At 36.0% G+C, this 15,039-nt stretch overlaps 1 protein-coding gene across 1 annotated transcript in view; it reads left to right on the top strand.

The window, feature by feature from the left end:
• Mnat1 (MNAT CDK-activating kinase assembly factor 1) overlaps positions 1-15,039 on the top strand; it is a 116,606-nt gene that overhangs the window by 71,293 nt on the left and 30,274 nt on the right. The window lies entirely within an intron of this gene.

Raw genomic sequence — 15,039 nt, 5'->3', positions numbered from 1 at the left:
TTTCCCAAACTGGCTTGGAACTCATAGCTCAGCTGTCCTGCTGCCTCAGCATCTTTAGTAGCTGAGACTATAGCTGAGACTATAGATAGACATTATTTTACTATGTAAAAGGTATTAAATTCTGTATACATTTTTGTAAAATTTGGAGATAATATTAACCCATGAATTGGGCTTAGATATGTGGTAAAAGAAGTCTTACTTGCTTTCTTACATTACAAGTTATTTTTTTTTTATTATTCAGCTGTGTGCTTTCTTGCTGTTTTTCTTAGTACTATAGACTTAAGGATATATTTTTACCTGATAAATTAGAAATTGCTTTATAAATAAACTTCCCAAAGAATGATTTTTTATCCTCCAAGGTACCGAAGATAAATTTCCTTTGACCAAAGGTATAACATTTTCACATTAGTCCTAGAGATTATCCACATTTTCTAGATGATTACATCTAGTGTCAGTTATCCCTTTACAATTTCCTTTTTCACCCTACCTAGTCCTCTGTCTTATACTCTTTTCTCCTTTCTTTCCTGTGCAACAAAAGTTCCATTTAAAATATATATTCCTAGAGAATATATAACAAGTTTAATTTCTATAGAGACAAATAGAAAATAGATCACCTTATTTCCATTTTATTATATATATCTTGAAAACTATATAATAAAATTAAAAGTAATACAATTTCATGTAATATCCCCTTTTTTGGTGCTAAAACATGGATATAGGCACTTTAAAATAATTGTAATTACAGTGTATATATATCTGTGGGGGTCCAGGATATAAAGTTTTGGGAGGTATCATTTCTCCGAAGACTGTACTTTGTTCTTTAATAAAACTTTTGATATGAGGTTTAAAATGTAGTTCAGTGGTGGAGTGTTTTCCTAGAATGTGTAAGCACCGGGTTCAATCCCCCAAGCACTGAAGAAAAAAACAGAAAAAAATGAAAAGGAACAAGTACACTATCATGAAACCTTAAAGTGATTATTACTAAAGTTTTCCTCTAAAGGTTATACTTCCATGTAGATGAAGAATGTATAGGAATTTCTCATTAACAGTATTATGAATATGTAATTGCATTTCAAATTACATTGATTGTTCTCACCTGCTTTGCTCAAGGCACTATGTAAACATGATTTATTCTGTGCCAGTGGGATCAAGCACTGGGAAAACTTAACTGCTAATTGAAATTCCCTGGGCCATGGTCTTACTAGTTTTGAAAGCCTCACTGGCAACATGAGATTATCTTTTTAATAATCAGTTAGCTTTCTAGTTAATATTTTATTACTCTTCTGCCAAAGAGGAGGTGTTTCTTTAATACAAATTATCTACATTATGATTTAAATATATTAATTCTAAGTTATTAATCAAATATAACTGATTTTAAATAGTTATACATTTAATATGAGCTTTTTATTTGTGAGCTTATTATACAAATAGGAAAAACATTGCCTGTCAAAGTATGAAGTAGATATCTTTATTATTAAAAACTATTTTTTCATGAGCTTGATTAGATGTTACTTCTAAAATTCCTAAAGTATCAGTTGACAGATGAGAGTTATAAGTAAGGAAATTGAAAATTGCTGTTAGAATTCAGGAGTTAGTGGCACACACCTGTCATTCTAGCTACTCAGAAGGCTTGAGATCTGAGTATTGTGGTTCAAAGGAAAGTCCATGAAACTTTTTTTTGTTTTGGTTGGTCATGGGGCTTGAACTCTGGACCTGGGCGCTGTCCTTCAGCTCTTCAGCTCAAGGTGAGTGCTCTACCACTTGAGCTACAATGCCACTTCCGGTTTTCTAGTGGTTTTATTGGAGCTAGGAGTCTCACGATCTTTCCTGCCCGGGCTGGCTTTGAACCTTGATCCTCAGATCTCAGAGTAGCTAGGATTACAGGCATGAGCCACCGGCACCTGGCTGGAAAGTCCATGAAACTCTTATCTCCAATTAACCACCAAAAAGTAGAAAATGGGGCTAGGGGTCAGGTAGTAGAGTGCTAGCTTTGACAAAAAAAAAAAAAAATACCTCAAGGCATCGCCTAGGCCTTGAGCTTAAGTCCCAGGACTGGCATACACATACAAAAATTTTGATTTTAGACATTTATAATTTATATTAGTATAATTTTATACAATTTTTTTGCTTGTATTCTTTTATGAGTTCATACCACATTTTAATGAATGTTTATGGACAGATGTCCATGTTATTTAAATATTTGAACAGTGAAACATAATTAAAAGTTTGTAAGTATTTAAAATCTAAATGAATTTGTGCATCAATATGTAAGGTTATAGGCAGTGTTTCCTACCAGTCTTAAAAATAGTATATGGAAAAACTTTAAGTTGTTTTATTTTGTTCTTTGTGCCAGTCCTGTCGCTGAGCTTTTGTGCTCAAGGCTAGCACTCTACCACTTGAGCCACAGCTCCACTGTTGCCTTTTGGTGGTTAATTGGATATAAGAGTCTCATGGACTCCTTTGCCCAAGCTGAGTAGACTCCTGAGTAGCTAGGATTACAGAAACCACTGGCACTCAGCCCCTTATTTATTTTTATGAATCAGTCATATAGTACAACCAATAGCCCTTGAAGTTAAAAATACTTTATTCTGCTTAAATGTGAAGTAGTTTTAAGTCTTTGAGCTGTTAAATAGATTAACACAGTAGCTAATTTTGCATTGTTCTTCTTAGAAAGTCTTGTCTTTCAATTCTTGTTTCTTCTTCATTTCACTCTACAATGCTATAATAAATTCTTGCTGTGTATGTTTATGGTTTTTAAGTGAAAATTCCATTTTTACATTTATCCCTTCAATCCATTTGGGATTTGTTGTAGGGATACATGAAAGACTTATTTTTTTCAACATAGTAAGCCAATTGGACCAGAATAATTTATATTTTTAAAATTTTATTTTCCAGAGCTTGAGAACCAAACTCAGGGTCTCACACTTGCCAGGCAAGTGCTCTTCCACTGAGCTAAATCACCAACCCCCAGAATAATTTATTTAAAAATTCTTTGTTGATATTACTATTTTGTCACATATGAAATCCTAAATATACGATTTTGTCTCCTCTATCCCTTATACATTTCATTAATTTGACCCAATTTTTGTAGTATCACATTATTATTAGAGATCATGCAGTGCTTTAATACTAAATGGTATCTTTATTGTGTGTGTGTGTGTGTGTGTGTGTGTGTGTGTGTGTGTGATACTGAGGCTTGTGCTCAGGGTCTGGGTGCTGTCCCTTAGCTTTTCCCCTTGAGAATGGCACTGAACCACTTGAGCCACAGCTCCATTTCTGGCTTTTTGGTTGTTAATTGGAGATCAGTATCTCATGGACTTTACTGCTCAGGCCACTTTCGAACTGTGATCCTCAAACCTCAATTTCCAGACTAGCTAGGATTACAGGTGTGAGACACCTTGCTGGTGAGCAAACTTTCAAACTATAGCTCCCAGATTATCTATCTATCTATCTATCTATCTATCTAGATACATTTTTTAAATTAGCACTTGACTTATTTGGGTTATAACTGCAAAACCCCTTTTGCTGTATATTATGAGGGAAATCTATCATGGTTCTTCTAATACTCAAGGAGTGGAAAATTTGCAAGGCACGTATGTAAAGGGACTGGAATCATAGAGGCCATGAAAGGATTCTTCCATTCCAGGTGCAATGTCTTCTTACATGTATCCTTTTCAGTTTTTTTTTCTGCAGTTTTATACATTTGTTCTTCTATGTAAATGTTGCTGGCAAAAACAACAAACACTGTCTGATTGTGTTGAAAAAATTTTGTAATGAAATACTATGAAGCATGTAATGAAATACAGCCAAGAGCTACCAACAGTTTAATTAACAAAGGCCCAGTCACCTCCCTACGTTGTAGATAGTAACTAAATACCACTTCTTTTCTAAGTTTATTTAAACATTTTAAACTTATAAACTGATGGGAAAAGTCTGGGTTTTCTATTTAGATTTCATATATCATGTACTTTGTGTTATGTTGTACTTTATATTATACTTTTGATGCTGATGAAATTGTTTTCATTTTTTTCTGTTTTTCCATATGTGTAGCATTACACATTTTTATTTTGTATCTAGCAGCTTTTCTTTTCTTTTCTTTTCTTTTTTTTTGGGTCCTGTAGTGTGGCCTGAACTCTGGGCCTGGCCTCTGTCCCTCAGCTCTTCAGCTCAATGCTAGCACTCTACCACTTGAGCCACAGCGCCACTTCCAGCTTTTTTCTTTTTGCTTATGTGGTGCTGGGGAATCGAACCCAGGGCCTTAGGCATGCAAGGCAAGCGGTCTACCACTGAGCCACCTTCCCAGCCCCCTAGCAGCTTTTCTTTATTCTAATAGTATCTTTAATTATGTTTAATTATTATGGTGAACATCTGGGGTTTATCTGAGAATCAGTCTTAAAAAATGAGGAATTTTAGATACTGTATTTCAGGCAACCGGTATGTACTTCATTGCATTTAACTAACCTCCCCTCCCCCCCCCCTTTTTGATACCAATCCTGGGGCTTGAACTCAGGACCTGAGCACTGGCCTGGAATTTTTTTGGCTCTAGACTAGTGCTCTGCCACTTGAGCCCCAGCTCCATTTTCAGCTTGTAGTGCTTAATTGGAGGTAAGAATCTCATGAATTTTCTTGCATATGTTGGCTTCAAATAAAGATCCTATCTCAGCTTCTTAAATTGGTAGGATTATAGGTGTGAGTCACTAAGCAGTACCTTATTTTGACTACAATTTTTAAACCTAGTATGATACAATTTCTTATTCTTATTTTTCTGTGAATGCTTTTATTATTTTGACTACGTTGCTCCTTTTAATCACATAAACAAAATCAAGTAGAAGAAATTTATATCAGGAATAGATGTTAAGTACTTTATTCTTTAAGTTTAATTTTTAGGAATTTTTGTATATATCAATGTACTTGAGCCTAATGATATATCACATAATTTTTTTTTTAGTAGCAAATATTCTCTTTTTGTTGTTGGTGGTGTTGGATTTGAACTCATGGCCTAATGCTTGTTCAGCTTGCTTGTTTCATTGGCATCCTGCCACTTCAGACTCACTTCCAGCCCTGCTTTTTGCCCATTATTTTGGAGACGAGTCTCATGGGCTGACTTTAAACCGCCAGTGCTCTGGATCTCAGCTTCCTGAGTACCTAGGATTATACACTTCCAGCCCTGCTTTTTGCCCATTATTTTGGAGACGAGTCTCATGGGCTGACTTTAAACCGCCAGTGCTCTGGATCTCAGCTTCCTGAGTACCTAGGATTATACACCTAAGGCACTGTTGCCTAGCTCAATAGCAAATAGTTTGTCCTGAGATAAATCTTAGCTGGTTAAGGAAACTTTATTTTTTATTTTAATGAATCAGTTTGAATTTTTGTCAGTGAACCAGAATGGAAAGCCATCTATTATGCCTTGAAAATCTTACAATTCAGGGTTGGAGTTATGATCAAAAGTGGCAGATACTGGGCTGGGAAGGTGGCTCAGTGATAGAGTGCTTGCCTTGCATGCCTGAGTCTCTCTGGGTTCGATTCCTCAGCACCACATAAGCAAAAAGAAAAAACCCGGAAGTGGCACTGTGGCTCAAGTGGTAGAGCACTAGCGTTGAGCTGAAGAGCTGAGGGACAGTGCCCAGGCTCAGAGTTCAGGCCCCCTGACTGGACCCAAAAAAAAAAGGTGGCAGATACTAAGTTCAAGTCCCTGTCTTTGACCTAAAAAAGAGAAAAGCTTATGACTTAAGAAATTAGAAACTGAATCAGCTTTATTAAAGTATAATTTACATATAGTAAAATATCTAATTGTATATTTCCATGAATTTTGACAAATGGAAATAGTTTGTAAGCACCACCACACTTAGGATCTATTTGTTATCATGTTTATTATGCTGTCTCTAGAAATGTTATATTTCTAAAGGTAGGAAGCTGTTACTTATATTCTAAAATTTTCATGAGAAAATATGGTATTTTATATACTATTTATTTGTCCAAGATTCTTGTTAACAATGGCATGGTTTGACTAATAATGGAAAAATGTTAGCTCTTTGTATTTTTCTATGCTACTCATTAAACAAAAGGTCTCAGGAACATTACAAAATCAAAGAATATAGACAACAGAAAAGTTATGAGACTGTATTATATGTGTGTAGTTTATATTATACCTGAGTGTAATTATGGAAATAATATTAAATTAACTGCTTTGCTGGCCATAAGTGCCAAATGTCTTATCTGTTTTTGTTAGTATTTGAATTAGAAATCAAGTCATGATCTTTTGTGCTTAAAATTCTAGTTTGGCTCTATTCTGGTAAGTTTTAAATCCTTTTTTATGCAATCATGAAAAAAATATGTTTCAACTTGAAGCAGTTGTCAAACAAGCTTCTTTCATCAGCAGTCAGACACAGGGCAGCTGAATGAAGCTGTTTAGTCTAGAGTAAATGCTCATGAGATTGCAAGGTCACTGAGGAAATGTAATTATGCAGTAGATTCCAGAGTGGCTTTTTGTACTAACAATTTTAAGAGTATTAAATCATAATACTAATTAAAAAATATAATGAGACATATTCCAAAATTAATCTTAGAAATAAAGGCAGTTAAATATAATAAATTATTTCAATGAAATACAGTTTTAGTTCAAACTTTATAGGACCCCAGAAACACAAGTTCCATTTATTATTGGGAATTTGGCTATTCCTCCCAAATCACGATAAAATTTGTTAAACCCCATAGGCTCTCTATATAATTGTCTCCATTGGGAAATGAAACCTTTTAGCAATTAGCTCAAGTTAACTGAGAAAACAATTCTTCAACAATGTTCATTTGCGTATCACTTAGCAAATATGTATGAAGGTTCTGCTGTGAGCTAGTTACTCATCTGGGTGCTGAGAAAGAACAGTGACCAAAACAAAATGCCTGTTATAAAGCTTACATTCTTTTTTGTAATGTCAACAGTGAAAGTAAATTATTGAATTTGTCAGATGGAAATGTTGTCAAGTTTTCCAGTGATACAGCCAAAAGGAGATATGGAGGTACAAGAACATTTTTCTCACATGATTATGGAAGCATTAAGGTTCTTGATGTGTGCTGTTGGCCTACAATCTGGAGAACCAGAAGAGTGGTGGTGTAATTCATTCTGAGTCTAGAAGGCCTGTGATGTGACTCATTGTGACATGAAGGTCCAGGGTTGAGCTTGTGGCTGAAGGGTATGATACTCTAGGGGATTGTAAGTCCCAGAGTATGAAGACCTGATAAACTGGAGTTGTGATATCTTAGGGTAGAAGCTAGAATATCTTAGCTCCAGAAGAAGGTAAATTTTCTCTTTGCATTTTTGTTTTATTAGACTTCAGCTGGGTTAGGTGAGGGAGGATTACTCAGTCTACTGATTCAAATGTTAGTCTCTTCTGAACACACCCTCCTAGATATACTCAGAAATAATGTTTTACCAGCTGTCCCATCATCCCTTAGCCCAATCAAGGTGACACATAAAATTAGAGATGTCTTCAGTCACATTGAAGGTGATAATTAGTACTCTTAAGACAGATATGAAAGATTGAATAATAATTGAAGTAGGGTGACTCCAACTTGAATACCTAAAATGATAGGTAGTTTGTGATGAAGTCTTTCATAAGATGATGTTTTAGGAGAGACATGAATTAGGCAAAGAGATGAATCGTGGAATATTCTGGGAAGAGTCAGAGGAACTCTGAGTACAAAAGCTCCAAGGGGAAGTATGTCTGAAGGCAAGAAAGGAGTTTAGTATGTCTGAAGATAAAGTAAATATGGAGAAAGTTAGAAGAATAGAGAAGTAGCAAGTTTTTAGTATGATGGATTTTTTTTTTTAGACAATGGTCAAGATTTGGGCTTTTCATTTAAAATAGATATTTTGGGTTTTTAAACTTTGATTGGTAAGTCATAAGGAATGAGGTTTGCTGTGATATAACATACCTAGAAAGGTGGAGTATAGGGGAGCTGATGGTAGAAGGTTGTGGAGTGTAATGGTCGTGGTGGAAGATAATGGTGAAAGGAGGAAAACACGTAGCAGCTTTGATTAGACAGTGGCTTGATCTAATATTAATATGGCAGCAGTATAGTTGGCAAGAAAGTATTCCGATTATGAATTTTTACAGCAGAGACAAAAGTGTGTGTGTGTGTGTGTGTGTGTGTGTGTGTGTGTATACACAATAGTACTGGGGTTTGAACTTGGGGGTCTCCTATTCTCATTTGGCATTTTCTTTCAGAGATGCTATTCTGCTACCACCTGAGCCACACTTTTACTTCTTGCTATTTGCATGTTAATTGGAGATAATTGTCTCAGCCCCAGTTGGCTCCAAATCCTTATTCTCAGATCTCACCCAAGATTTTGAGTAGCTACATTTATAGTCATGAGCCACCAGTGCTCATTTTTTTTTTTTTGGTCAAAATGATGCTGATATTATGCAAAATGGATGGTTATTGGAAAATAATGTATCATGAATTTTATTTTTATTTTTTTGGCTGGTTGTGGGGCTTGAACTCTGGGCCTGGGTGCTGTCCCTCAGCTCTTCAGCTCAAGACTAATGCTCTACCACTTGAGTCACAGCACCACTTCCTGTTTTCTGAGTGGTTTATTGGAGATAAAGAGTCTCTCAGATTCTCCTGCCTGGACTGGCTTTGAATTGAGATTCTCAGATCTCAGCCTCCTGGGTAGTGAGGATTACAGGAGTGAGCCACTAGCGCCGGCTACAGATTTTAATTTTGACAGCAATGTTATTTTTCTAATTGTTTTAAAAATAATTTTTATTGAGATTAAGTGATTATATAAAGTTCACAAATTTCACAGTATTGTGGAATAGTGATACTCAAAGTCACAAACACATTTTAACCATCTCAAGTCAAATTGTCATTATCATGGTCTATAATGTTTGTGAATTCTATGAGTTTTGACAATACAATTGTTTCTTCCACATTGGGTAATAAGTACATTTCTTTCCTTTTGCTTAGTATAAGCCATTACCTCTTTTCCTCTCCCTCCCTCCCTCCCATCGCTGCCCTTGAGTTGGTTAGTTTGTTTTCATCAATGTCCATTGGAGCTGATGGGCCCTCTGTTGTATGTTTTTTTCTGTTTCCCTCTGATTCTGTGCCCTCCTCCTACCTTCCCTTAGATGTGCACATATATATACCATATATGTGGTCAAGAACATGGAGTCAAATTGGTGGTCCTTTGTTTCTTGGGTCCTGTTTACTCTGTCGTATCTTCTTGCATTTTGGATTTAACATCCAAATATGAGGGAGACCATGTGCTGTTGTCTGTCTGCTCTGGCTTACCTCACTGAAAATCTTTTTTTTCTAGTTCCATTAATTTCCCTGTGAATGCCATTATTTTGTCCTTTCTAATGGCTGCATAATATTCCATTGTATGTAGGTACCACACGTTTTGGATCCATTCATCAGTAGTGAAGCATCTGGGTTGTTTCCATATCTTGGCTATTGTGAACAGTGCTGCAGTGAACATGGAGGTGCATGTGTCCTTGTGTACTGGTTCCTGTTGCTCAGAGTAGATGCCTAGGAGTGGTATGGCTGGGTCATAGGGGAGGTCTATATTTAGCTTTCTCTGAGGTACCTCCAGACTGCTTTCCAAAGTGGTTGTATGAGTGTACATTTCCACCAGCAGTTCAATAGGGTTCCTCTTTCTCTGCATCCTCGCCAGCGTTTGTTGTTGACTGAATTTAGGATGTGGGCCATTGTGACTAGGGTAAGGTGGTATCTCAGTGTTGTTTTTATTTGTATTTCCTTTTCAGCCAGGGATGATGAGCATTTCCTCATGTGTTTCTTTGCCATTTTTCTTTTCTTTTCTTTCTTTCTTTTTTTTTCCTTTTGGTCGTTCATGGGGCCTGAACTCTGGGCCTGGGCACTGTCCCTCAGCTCTTCAGCTCTAGGCTAGCGCTCTACCACTTGAGCCACAACACCACTTCCTGCTTTTTCTACTTACGTGGTGCTGAGGACTCGAACCCAGGGTCTCATGCATACAAGGCAAGCACTCTACCACTGAACCACCTTCCTAGCCCCTTTCTTTGCCATTTTTATCTCTTCTTCTGAGAAGTCTTTCTTAGCTCCTTTGCCCATTTAATGACTGGCTTGTTAGATTTGGGAAGGATTAGTTTCTTGAGTTCACTGTATATAATGAATATTAGGCCCTTGTCTGATATATTGCTGGGAATTAGTTTTTCCCAATTAGTTGGTAGCTATGTCTTTAACTACTGCTCATTTTGATGTATTGGTCCTGCTGGATACAAGAAAGAGAAAATGGCCTGGTACCTATGACTCATGCCTGTTAGTCTAGCTACTCAGGTGGCAGTGTTCTGAGAATTGCTGTTCAAATCCAGCCTGGAAAGAAAAGTCTGTGAGATTTTTATCTCCAGTTAACCAATAAGAAGGCTTCAAGTATAGCTGTGGCTCAAGTGGTTGAATGCTAGTCTGAGCAAAAAAAATTCAGGACAGTGCCAAGAATAGCATTAAAAAGAAAGAAAGAAAGAAAAAAGCAAAAAGAATGATTTCCAAGGTCTTATCTAAGCAACTAGTTGTTTTCAGCATTTTAATGGAACAATTAAGGCACTATTTACTGTGTAGGCAGTAAGTAACAACTATATTTTCTATAGAGAATTTGAAAAAGAATAAAACTAATCAAAAGCTAGTATCTTTTTAAAATCACAAGATACAAGTTCTGAATTTTTTTTGTTGGCTTAAGTTCTAAACAATTGCTGTAGTTATTTTTTAAAATTAGTTATATATGTAGTATATAATATATATGTATGCATATATATGTAACATATATGTGTTGTATATATAAGTGCCCACATTTCTTTTTTTCTTTTTTTGGTTGATCATGGTGCCTGAACTCTGGGCCTGGGTGCTGCCCCTCAGCCCTTCAGCTCAAGGCTAGCGCTCTACCACGTGAGCCCCAGCACCACTTCTGGCCTTTTCTGCTTATGTGGTGCCAAGGAATCAAACCCAGGGCCTCATGCATGCAAGGCAGGCACTCTACCACTGAGCCATTTTCCCAGCCCTCTTCCTTCCTTCCCTCCTTCCTTCTTTTCTTTTCTTTTTTTCCTTTTCTTTTCTTTGTTGTGGGGCTTGAACTCTGGGTGCTGTCCCCAGCTCAAGGCAAGCACATACCACTTGAGCCACAGCACCACTTCCGGTTTTCTGGTGGTTTATTGGAGATAAGAGTCTCGCAGACTTTCCTGCCCAGGCTGGCTTTGAACGTGATCCTCAGATCTCAGCCTCCTGAGTAGCTAGGGTTACAGGTGTGAGCCACTGATGCCTGGCCCCAGACCTATTTCTTTAATAACGTATTGCACACAGAAGTTAATGCAGAGAACTACCAGTTCTGTAGCCAGCCCCAATCTCTTTTTATCTGTCTTTCGTTCTGCAAACTCAGCTATGTTCATACTCACTCAAAAGTAAGTTTGTGAGGTTTTGAAATTCTAGCTCCTTTCCTTCAAAGTTTCTATTTCAAATTCTTCTTTGGTATACACATTCCTGAGTTTAAACACTAGATTTCAATTAAACAATGATGCATCACTGATTGTAAAAAGGAACTTAGCTCTTGAAACTTTTGTGTTTGAAATTTTTCCACTGTGGGGATAATTTGGAAGTTGATAGAATAACTTTATTGACAAAGCTATAAACACTATTACAGCTTCTGGAATTTATTATGGAATAGAAATTTGGTTGTCTTTCAAATTTCTTTTAATCAGATACTTTGTATATCTGTTTGGGATATGTTGCTTCATGAAACTAGCTTTTGGGGCTGGGAAGGTGGCTCAGTGGTAGAGCGCTTGCCTCACATGCATGAGGCTCTGAGTTCAATTGCACAGCACCACATAAACAGAAAAAGCTAGAAGTGGCGCTGTGGTTCAAGTGATAGAGAAAATGTGAGATCTATCTATCTATCTATCTATCTATCTATCTATCTATCTATCTATCTATCTATCTATCTATCTATCTCTATCTATCTATCTATCTATCTACCCACCTACCTACCTACCTACCCACCTACCCACCTACTCACCCACCCACCCACCCACCTACCTACCCACCTACCCTATAATTCTGTGCCTCCATCAGAAAGGATGACACCTCCCCATATGTTAGGAAATGGAAAGTCTTGGAAAAAGTTATATTAAGTGAAGTAAGCCAGACTCAAAGAAACATAGGTCCCATGGTTTCTCTTATCTGCAATAACTAGTATATGTCTAGGACAAACAGAAGAGGTCAAAAGTTATGTACATATGACCATATAACCTGAAGCTAAGTGAAATGAACTTCAAAATAGGGACACAGAGATTTTATCTTTCTTGTTGTTCTTTTTAATGTACTTAAAATGTAGTACGTGATTTTTTGTTTGTTTGTTTCTTTGTATGTTCTTCCCCATGGTACAACCCCTGTTGTCACTGTATTTGATTCCAATGTCCTGTATCTTGTATATACTTTTTTTTAATTTGGGGAGGGGAAGGAAAATAACAAAATGCTGAAATAAGGATATGAGATGTACAAGACACTATGTTGAAAATGAGCTTTACAACTTTGGGGGGAGGTTAGGGTGAGGTGGAGAGGCAGGAGTTGGGGAGGTGGGGAGGGAGGAAAGGGATGGTAGGGACAAACAAAGGGAGGGGGTAACTATGCTCCATAGGAAATGGACTCATTACCTTGCTCATACAACTATAACCCCTGTGGTACAATATCTTTACAATAAAAAATATATTTTAAATAAAGGAAAAAATAGAAAAACTAGTGAAGGATATTATGCCTAATTATGAGTATTATTTTGTAAAAGTTTTGTGTGTAATAGGCCATTTGCAGAGAACTTTTATATAAAATATATTGTTCATTGTGGGAAGAATCTCAGAGTTCTCAGTTTCTTGAATAGCTAGGATTATAAACATAAGCCACTGGTGCCCAGCAAGTTATACTCTCTCCCTCCCTCCCCTCCCTGTCTCCTCACCCCCTCTCTCCTTCCCCCCTCTCTTTCATAGAAATTGTGCTTCCATTTAGGGCAGATATAACCTGGAGATTGAATTGGTGGGAAATTATTAGATTGTAGCTTATTGATGCTTTTAACCATTAAAATATAAAACAAAGTTAGTTCTTCCATTGAAGTACATGTTAATTTATAGTTATCATGTTCTGTGATTGTAACCTAAATCATTTTCTTTTCTGTTCTCCTTATTATGTATGATATAATTCATGCTTTTAATTTCTTCTTTCTGTGAAATTTCCAAGTAAATTAAACATTAGAAACAGTTAAAAAATAAAACTATAAACACAAAACAGATGAGTTATTGGAAATCCACTCAGTTTTAGAAATAGAAATTATGAAATTCTAAATTGGAAAGAAACAAGACAATGTAATAGGGCAAGCAGGCTGTTTCTCTAATAGTCTCTGTCCTTCAGTCATCTCAGAGTCATATGTAGCTATCTTAAGAGCATTTGTTAAATAAGTTCAATGATTCCCCCCCCCAAATGTAATATATATTCATTATTAAAAAACTTCAAAATATAAACAACTAGAAAAATTAGCCACATTTTTACTATTGTTATTTTTTTCAATATATAAAAATCATGTCATAAGTGGGTTCTGTTCTTGGGAAATAAATGCCCATGAACTCTATGCTTTTATCTTAGCATTTTATTACTTAAAAGCTATCTTTTTTTCCTTGTGGTTTAGAGTGGTCTGTCTTAAAGTTAGGAAGCCATTGTCACTATTCCTCAAACAACCAGTCTAAGAAATGAAAACTAGTTGTGTTTTGTTAGTACAAAATCAAAATATATTTAAACTTTGCTTCTCAATAATATTAAATTATTTAACCATGCTCAGAATCCCCAAAGTACTCATTATTCTGACTTGCAGGTAATGTTGCATGTTTTTTTCCCCCTCTTATAACTGGTTTTAAATGTAAAAACATAAATCCTGAAGAGAGGGAGTAAAAGAGGGATGGTTTTCATTTTCTACAATTTCCTGTGAGACAGGGTTCTAAACAAGGCCCATATTTATACAAGTCAATATAGTTTCATATACATTGCTGTATTCAGCACATTTTAAAATTCTTTAATTTCAATTTAGTCATTAGTATTTAATACTTTAATAGTAAATGTGTCTAATAAATGAAGGTGAAATTTGAAATAATTTTTGAATAATTTTACATTGGAAGCGCCAGTTAAATTAGTCTTTTTGTAATAAATGTCAGAAAAAAATACTTATTTTGCTGCCACTGCAAAATCAATTTTGTAGCTGTTCTTTTAAAACTGACTTTTACATTACTAAATTCTGAACACTACACTCCTGTAACTTGTCAGAAGCAGGTTTTGGTTAATAGATATTTTCAGTGATGTAATGGGAACTCTTGGCAGTGAGTCAGAATATAATGGACTGTGATTAATGTTTTAATAAGTACTTTTCTATTGCTCATGTTTTAGAGGAGAAATGGTTTCCTGCTCAAATTGATAGGAGAATAGCAGGTGTGCATATAGTGGTTTAAAAAAGATTTGCAGTATTTTTCTTAGAATAACAATATTCTTATATTATTGAAACTCATACACATATCACCACAGAGACTTAAAATTGATTTGGAAAAATAAAATGAGACAATTATTGATGTTCTAATTAAATCTTTTTTGACTTTTTTCTTATGAAGCTATAACTTTTGAGGTTTCTACAGTTTGTTCTTGGTTCTTATATAAGCTATAAAGAAATAAAGGATCTGCTTAAAGTACTAGATTTAGGACATGCATATTTCTTGCCGCATTGTTTCTAAAATAAGAAGTTAAAAATATAGCCTGAGATGCGTTTCTCTTTAAGCAGGATGGTCTGATAGTCAAATGGATTTGGAGTAGCCATGTGAGAATCTCCACTGCAGTGACTACAAGTTCAATCTGTAGAAAATAAAGTTCAAATAATTGGAAGGCTGGGAAGGTGACTCAGTGGTAGAGCGCTTGCCTTGCATGCATGAGGCCCTGGGTTCGATTCCTCAGCACCACATAAGCAAAAAGAAAAAAGCTGGAAGTGGCGCTGTGGCT

Source organism: Dipodomys ordii, unplaced genomic scaffold (genome assembly GCF_000151885.1).
Source record: "Dipodomys ordii isolate 6190 unplaced genomic scaffold, Dord_2.0 Scaffold2, whole genome shotgun sequence".
Classification (NCBI taxonomy): domain Eukaryota; kingdom Metazoa; phylum Chordata; class Mammalia; order Rodentia; family Heteromyidae; genus Dipodomys; species Dipodomys ordii.
Note: the sequence above shows the minus strand (reverse complement) of the source record. Positions and strands in the feature narration are given on the sequence as shown.